Here is an 8,389-nt window from a genome sequence, read left to right as displayed (position 1 = left end):
TATTCGATACAGATAACCAGCCTTATCGAGATGCAGTGTAGAGAGTGCCACTCTAGGTGTATGGTCGTTAGTATGATAGCAGGGCAGCAGAGCAGGTCATCTAAACGGATGCTGACAGCAGCTATAATTTCACAGCTAGCTGCGGCAGCCATCGATGCTAGTTCTTTTCGCTACCGTCATGAAGTGTGCGAGTATCTCGAGGCCGCAGGCTCCGGTGGCTTTGTTGAATCTTTCCACGTCTGTACGTATATGTCAGAAAATGATTCTACTCCAAGTGGCCTTTTAATTGATGATTATAGTAATATCTTTGCACTCTTCACCCAAAGTTTCAAGTGAGATCTAAGCAGAGAATGATAAACAAGCAAACAAATGTTGATCTATGTTTATCATTCTCCCAAACCTGTCAAATCTGTTTGGCCATATACTGGTTGTCCCAGTAATTGAACAGAAAGTGTTTGTGAGAGGCATAATAATTTAAAATATTGAACACTAACCATCGCAAAGCTCCTGTGTGACAATAGCTGCAAGCATGAATATAAAAAGACACCTGTTCAGAATATAAACAGCTGTGTGCGCCTCACTATCCTGGAGAGGAATCATAGAAATTAATTTAGTCAGCTTAGCCATAATGCCACTCGACACACCACTAAGTGAAGAAAAAAGTGTTCCTTTGGTAAAAAGTATGGGGTATGACTGTCACCAGATTTAGCACAGCACAAACAAGCATCCATACAGGTGATTAATCACAGTCTACCCCTGCTGTGAAAAGAAAACAGTTTGGTAAATGTTTATGGACACATTTATTGACTCTCCAAATTTGAACCCTATGGAAGTGTACATGAGTAGCAACAATAATATTGCTTGACTATGCAGTTAAAATTATTTTTCTTCTGAACAAAAATAAGAAAAAAAAAATAAGAGTGAACAATTATGAGGAAAAAAATGTCGCTTTCGAAAAAGCTTCAAGGCCTGTAAATGAGGTTCACGAAGCTCACATAATTAAAGAAAGGCGCGAGAAAACTCTACAGCGTTTCTCTACCGCAAAAATAAACTAGACATCACAGCGAGCTCAAACACTGATGTAATGAAACCTTGGCATTTGAAGTAGGGTGCAAAAGTTTTACACAACATAGCATGGATCGAAAGATAATAAAGAAAAACTCAATTTCTCTATGAGCTGATGTCTATCTTAAGCCTGATTTGCGGTACATAAAAAATAGCACCGGGAATGCATGAAGCACCCATTTTGGTGGAAAAAGCTTGCCATAACGAAAGAAAGCATGATTATATCTTTCCTGCTCCCAAACTTTCTCATTGAAATGAATGCCATAAGAACTAAAATATCATCTTACAGTTTGCAGTAAACTCTGTTCATATAAAAATTGTTTCTTTTTATTATTATTTTATTAGATGTTCTCAAAATTTCACATCATACTCCAATTGCAAGGGCGTTTCAGAGCTCTACGCATTCTCATGCCGAGCAGCTATAAACGTTTGAGTTGCAAAGGTGAAAAATAGAGGCATAAAAAGCTTAAAAACCTGTCTGGGACAAATGATTAAGAAAAGGCTTTAAAACAAATGTCCACACCCGATGACTAGATGAAAACAAGATATAATAAAAAAAAACATTGCCATACTGAGCAGGTGGAAAATACTAATGAATTGAAAATAATATGTTTTTACATGATAAAATAAAAATAAACACCAAATCTCATCTTCCCGGAGCTGAGATTCACCAGCACTTCCTGCTTAGGACTTCTTTGCCTGCAAATAAAACAACACAATACTAAATGCAAAACACCTAAACTTGTAAAAAAAAGCTGCTATAAAGGAAGCATAGCTGCCTCCCTGAACTTGCTTCGCTTAGTTCAATATTCAGCCCTTTGTCAAAGATTTGCAGGTGTGCTACTAAATACGATGGAGATATAATGTGGGCAGTTGTCGACTAATTGCAAACATTTTTGTTGAAAAAGTAGTGAGAGTTGCACCTGTTGTCAAACAAGGTTCTTGAAAATTTCTCCTACCCTCCTTGTCATTGTGCATACCTGTGCGGACTGACGTTTCCAGCTTTTGTAAAAGTCAAAACAAACAAACAGTCGTGTCTCCATGTGGGACCAGGCCTCTCACAAACATTTGTCAAAATGTTTGTGAGAACATGGAATTTCACGAAACATTTTCAAAATCGCAAGGAAAGTGTTGGGCACATCGTTGCACTGATGACCTTGTGCATTTTTTTGTCCTAGAAGCATGTTCGGTATAAATTGTCCTTTTTAGTGTGCAAACCAGACAAAGCTGTGTTCATTATTGAGTATAGGAAAGATAATGAGAGGAGTCGCAGAACTATCTTCTATGGCAGAGGTGGGGTCGCAAGGCGATCCCTGGAAGTCGCGGGATTCACTTGGCTTGCTTACGGGGGCATTATTGTTTCCCAAAGGGGGTCGTGTGTGGAGTTTCTGAGGGATCACGCTAATGCATATCCTAATTCCAAACCAAGGAAAACGCGTTCCACATACCTGCAAGTTCAGACTCGCCCTAATATCTCGCACCCCGCCACCGCTTGGCCTTTCTACTCTTTTGGTGACAGATGAAACCTATCACGTTTTCCATGTAGTGTGGGTACTAATGCTACTGCATTAAAAATACGCCAGAGAGTGACCTGTGCTCACCATTCAGTGTGCCGAGAAGGGGGTGGGAGTTAACGAAGTTGCCGTACGGCATTCATAACTGTTGGGGGTTGCAGGCCTGAAAAGTTTGCTCACCACTGTTCTAAGGGCTCGTACCTGAAATTTGCACACCTCAGTGCTAATTTTCGGAACATAAGGATCTTGGTTCAATCCCACTCAATGGCATCTGATATTTCTTTCTATAATCCGAATGCTATGGAGGCCTAATTTTGCTCGTGCTTTATTTCACAAGCCAGTAGATGTGACTCTCTGTGGTCATGTGACCATGTGTAACAAATGTGATGGTCAGGAGTTATTTCAATGAAATTCGGCTGATAAAACACATTTTGTGTTAATAAGGTTGTGGCTTACCTTGGCATTTGTGAGTCGTACATTAGCAAAACGTAGCCATTCGCCAATGGCATGGCCCATCTCGTCATCAGTGGCACGGCCGAAGTTAACACGCACAGCAGCTGGAATCAATGTGTATAGTTGTCATAGGAACTGCATGGAGCTTCAAAGATTGCAAGCTAAGAAACACAAATGCTCTTATGCCCTTACCAAAAATAAGAGGAGTGATGTTCAGTTTCCAAGCTTTTTTCTTCCCTTTTCGCCCAGTCCAGTTGCACAAGGTGGCAACCTCATCATTCACGAGCTTCTTAAAAACTGCCTTTGTTGCGAGGGCTACATTTTCTCCTCCCATTTGGCCCAAGTTCCTCACCTGGATATGAGAAATTATCCACATGTTACAAACATATATCGAAGCTTCTGTTGTTTTTTTAATCTAAAAGATGTAATAATGTGGATTGTATTATCACACACATGAGCTATAAAACCACAGTGCACAACAGTTGAACTTACAAGCATTGCAAAAATGGCCTCATTCTTCAAACTGGCCTCCAAACGAGCAAGCTCCCCATCTGTCCCCACCGGGTAGACTGACATGTCTTGTGGCCGGGCCGGTTCAGTCATGGCAGCAGGAGCATCACCATTCACCTTCCTCTCTATTCTACTCAAAATCAGAGCCTGGCTTGTCAGCTGTACCTTAATATGTTTGAGTTCCCTAAGAACTGTAAGCAAGACTAATAATAAAAAAAGTACACCAGATTAGAGCATTGCCGAGAATGAGCTCCTAAAAAATTTCATAGCAATGATGACAACCAATACAGATTATTGGCAACAAAATGGTTCCTCGACACTAAAAACGGACAGAACCTAATTTATTGCTCATGTCATTCAGCCTACATGCCGGCGGGGCAACGAAAGGCGCTCGTCAACCAATCGCAATCCACCTTTTCTAAAGAGCAGACGCGGCATCGGCAGCCCTCTCTGAGAACAGCTTACAATTGGCTGACGAGCACCTTTTTATAACCCAGCCGGCACCTCGGCTGAATTATATGAGCAGACTTTTCCACTCAGAAAGGGGTGTGTTGCAAGCTTCAAACACATTTTAGTAGAGAAACAGACGGCGCACGACTGTAGTTTGTGAATTCTTAATATGCCTCGAGCCCAGAAAATGAGTTATCATACAGGCGACACAAGAAACCTCTTTTGTGCCCCTTTTAAAAAAAATGCTAATGAGGTCATCAATATGTAGAATATTTACATTAACTCTTTTATAGATAAAAAACAAATTTCTGAGATGAGAGAAGGCAGGAACATAAAAGAGCGACATCTGTTTTGAGGCCAAATTGTGGGTGTCCCGTTTAAAACAAATGTCTCCCTCACCTTTTCCCATCTCTGTGTTTCAGGATCATCACATTTCACCAAGCTGCCTTTTATGTTCCTGAACAACAGGCAAAAATTCCTTACCATTTTTGCAAGGTTGAGGAGTGCAGTTTGAAGATGTGGTTTCTGCTCTTCCGGTTTTACACACCACGTTGCCATCTAAAAAACCATGGCCCACAAGCAAAGTTTTAGCTATTTTAAGGATGAGCAGTTATGCTGGAAATGTGCTGCACTGATCTGTATCATCTCATTTTTTTTTCATCTATGCTCAATCCTATGACTGAGCATAAATATAAGATTTATTTCACTCAAGCAAAATAATCATACAAGAAAAAACCCAAATATTTAGAAAGGGCTCCTTTCGTTTTTATTAGCCCATGCACTTAGTTTTTATTCATCCCTGCTGTTGTAAACAATACAAACAAGGCAGTAAGCAGGCCAGTCACACTGATACCTGTACTTTTATCAGTTATATTTCATGTGTAAAATTCCATTATTGTTGCTAAAGTGCCAGCAAATTTTTCTTTCAATGATATATCAATGACTCAGCAATAATAAAAGCAATAGCATCATACTAGCAATGGGTCTTTTCTTGAGTTGCTTGGGCATGTGCCGCAGTAACAGACGGATGTCCGCCAAGCGATGTGGCACGCTTGCGCAGCATAATCAGCAATCCGTAGTACTCTTAAGTCATGATGAATATTTCCTTTAGCTGTCGGATGCAGTCACATTGTAGCATTAATCATGGGCATGGCCGGACTGGGTACGTTTTCTCTCTTACGGCCTATGCAATGCGGCATAAAGCCACCTACGAGTACCTCTGGAGTCACAGGATGGAATGGTGTGGAAGTGCCGCAGCGCGGTGACGTGGTTAGTAGGATTTGATCAACGGAAATAAGTACAATGCCCGCTCCTCAAATTGGACCGTGTTTTGTTGAACAGTTGATAATTACAAGCTTCAACCATGCTTTAATATGCACAATCAAACTTGGAGTTCACTAGAGGTAACCAGTAGTCACAATCACTAACTCCGAGACAAACGTAAAGTCACTGTATCCTGAGAAATTAACGAAAAGGTGGCCAGTTCGGCCCCTTGAATATAATATCCCACCAGCCCGAGCGAGCGGGTGAGCGATGGCTTAGGCGGCATTGCAAAATAATATAGTTGTGAATAAAAAGGCACGAAGATTGATATACTCGTAGTTTGAGAGATTTGCGAATATAAGCAAAGTTAAGAGGAAGTGCATGTGCAAGCCCAAAGATGCTAATACCGATAAGGAATGCTTTCAACGCACTGACAGGTCACTGTGATCTTCTGGATGCTTACTCAGAAGGGCACTCTCAAGATTGTGATGTCACAACTAGAAACATACAGCTTGTGAGCCTGCACAGGTGGAACTGTAGAAGGGCATAAGGTTGCCCTTATGCCCTTCTATGCTCCCCATGCAAAACAGCAAGCATTTTTTCTTAGAAGGCCGCACGAAAGGTGGAAATCCAGTCCGGCCGTGTCGTGAGTTATCAAAACAATCACTAGGCAGCTGGTATATGGCTTAAACATTCGCAAAAAAAGGCCCCTTAAGAGGGACTTGAAAGGATGCCCTGAAGCCCCATAGTGGAAGCCGACATGTTGCAAAAGAACTGCAGCATAGACTATACAGTAGTCAATGAAGGGTAATACAGAGAAAACGAAAGGATGGGAAGAAAGCAGATATTGCTGGAGGAGGAGGAGAAAGCCTCTTCTCCCCTACAGCATTGTCTGCTTTCTTCTACCCATCCTTTGTTTTCTTTGCTCTATGTTCAATTAGCCTGTCACTGACATTACGGTTTAGCGTTTTTGGTTTGATCCGATAAACCTGGATGAAAGCATGCAGTTTATTTTTGGGATTGTGGTTTCAAGCAAAAAGGTCAGCATTTAGAGCACAATGGAACATGCATCTACATCAGCATGTATACTTGCCACAGTCTTTCTCTCGGGCTCCGATAGACTGGGATCCACTGTTTCTTGGGAGAGGTGCCTGTGGGGGCTCATCAAGAAATTCCATGTGATCACTCGGAGTTGATTCTTCAGTCGTTGGGTCTTCGTCACTGCTGCTTTCTGTCAAATAGTCATCCAGCGGCCTTGGAGGTCGCCGGGTACGTTTTATATTTGCCTCAGGTTCTGATGTGACGTCAGATCTCTCTTCAGCCCGTATTGCTCTCTTACGGGCAACTTCATAACTGTCTGCAAGAGGTGGAGCATTATCAGTGCATTGCCATACATTTAATGAGATGTCATGTAGCCAAGCATATGCTGTTGTATTGTTATAACGAGTTCTGTGTTTTTGGTATATACTGACAAACACCGAAAAATAACGCCCACTATAAACACCAAAAATAACCCTCGAGGCTAGCCCCAATTTGGGGGTTTTCGGTAAAAACTGAAAAACCCCAAATTGAGGCTAGCCTTGAGGGACAAAAATCCCAGTTTCACAGCATAAACAACTTTATCTGTGTTTAACCTGGACGCCTATCATACTCAACGTGTCCACGAGGCTGCTTCTTTCTCCGGGAATTGCTTCTATGTGCACCATTTACTAAATAAAACAGATAACGGCTAGGAACGGCACTGATTTGCATTCGATTTTATGGCATTACGCCCAATTGACCCCGATTTCTAGTCGACAAAAAAGCACAGAAACACACCGAATTCGGGAGAAAAAAAATAAACACAGAAAAATCGCCCTGAAATTTGAAAATAAATACTAAAAATACGGAACTCTATTTATGTACCAAGTGTCTACTACTGCAGTACCACACAAATGGGCAGTGGTATCGCTGCAGTGCTGATGCCACGATAATAAAAAGTAGAATCACAAGCACCTTAGATACTAATCAACAACCAACAGAAAACTTCTATGTTATGAAAGATTGCAGACTATAATTTCGAGTGGAGAAAGGCACTCAGAATTGGGAAACATGTCAAAAGATTCCCAGGTGGTCTAAACTAGTCTTCAGTCCATCGCTGGGGTACCCATTTTGGTTAGGCGTGTGAACCTCCAAATTGACATGTACTGTAGAATCAAAAAAGACAATAGCATGAAGCTCAGAGCAGCTTACCTGTGGATGACAACACTCTGCAGGTGAATTATTCCCAGTCGTGGTCAGGCTTCATTCGGCCTTTTATTGCAGCGGTAACTCTTGTTGAGCTCTTGAAAGGGGGCCAGAAAGTCTTCCCATCCTGAACCCAGTCTGATGCGATTACAGATATGTCGTCAGACACCATGAAGTGGGCCACTGAGAACATCACCTAAAAATTAAAATTAAGACCATTAGTGACGAGCATACCTACTTTTTTTGTAGAATAGAAAATATAAAACTAAGGGACCTATTTTTTTGCTGATTTATAAATTTGATGAAAATCGCAAAAAGTTAACCTCCGGTGAATAACTCACCCCGTATAAATAAATAATGTAAACACCTTAATTTTCGCAAATTCCGCGATCGGGCTCCATTGCAAGAAATCGATTGTGGGAATAGGTTACCCCACAGGTGCGAATACACGTCATCACACCTATTCACAAAATGTTGTTCCCGCGAAATAACCCTGAATTTGACAATTCGCAAACTTTTGTGCCCACAAAAATGAAGTAATTTACAGTATATAGAATGCCATTCCAGGCACCCCCTGTCGCAGAATTTTATTCTGGCAAAATATTCCTGAAAATGGTGCTTGACGAAATTCGTGAAATTTTGAGCACGCAAAAATAAAGTTGCGTATAGTATGCACAAATGCGTAAATAGGATTTGGGAAAACTAAAGCATTCCTCATATACGAGTAAACAGTAAAGTCCAACCACATTCTAATTGAAAATCCCAATATCACTTTAGTAATTCTGCAGACACTGTGACCTTTTACAGTATAGAACTGCTCTAGCTTCTCAGCGTTTTTTTTTTCTTCAAATTTCACACCTGATGTCCATAATTGTACTGTTACCATCACTCCTTATCCACGGGGTGTC

The 8,389-nt window shown here is 41.2% G+C and overlaps 1 pseudogene; it reads right to left on the bottom strand.

Moving 5' to 3' along the window:
* Positions 1–489: 489 nt before the first annotated feature.
* Positions 490–7,674, bottom strand: LOC115332291 (annotated as a pseudogene).
* Between the last annotated feature and the right edge of the window lie 715 nt (positions 7,675–8,389).

The sequence above is a fragment of the Ixodes scapularis genome, unplaced genomic scaffold, assembly GCF_016920785.2.
Source record: "Ixodes scapularis isolate PalLabHiFi unplaced genomic scaffold, ASM1692078v2 PGA_scaffold8__174_contigs__length_109621045, whole genome shotgun sequence".
NCBI classification, from domain to species: Eukaryota; Metazoa; Arthropoda; class Arachnida; order Ixodida; family Ixodidae; genus Ixodes; species Ixodes scapularis.
This window is presented reverse-complemented; position numbering and strand designations above follow the sequence as displayed.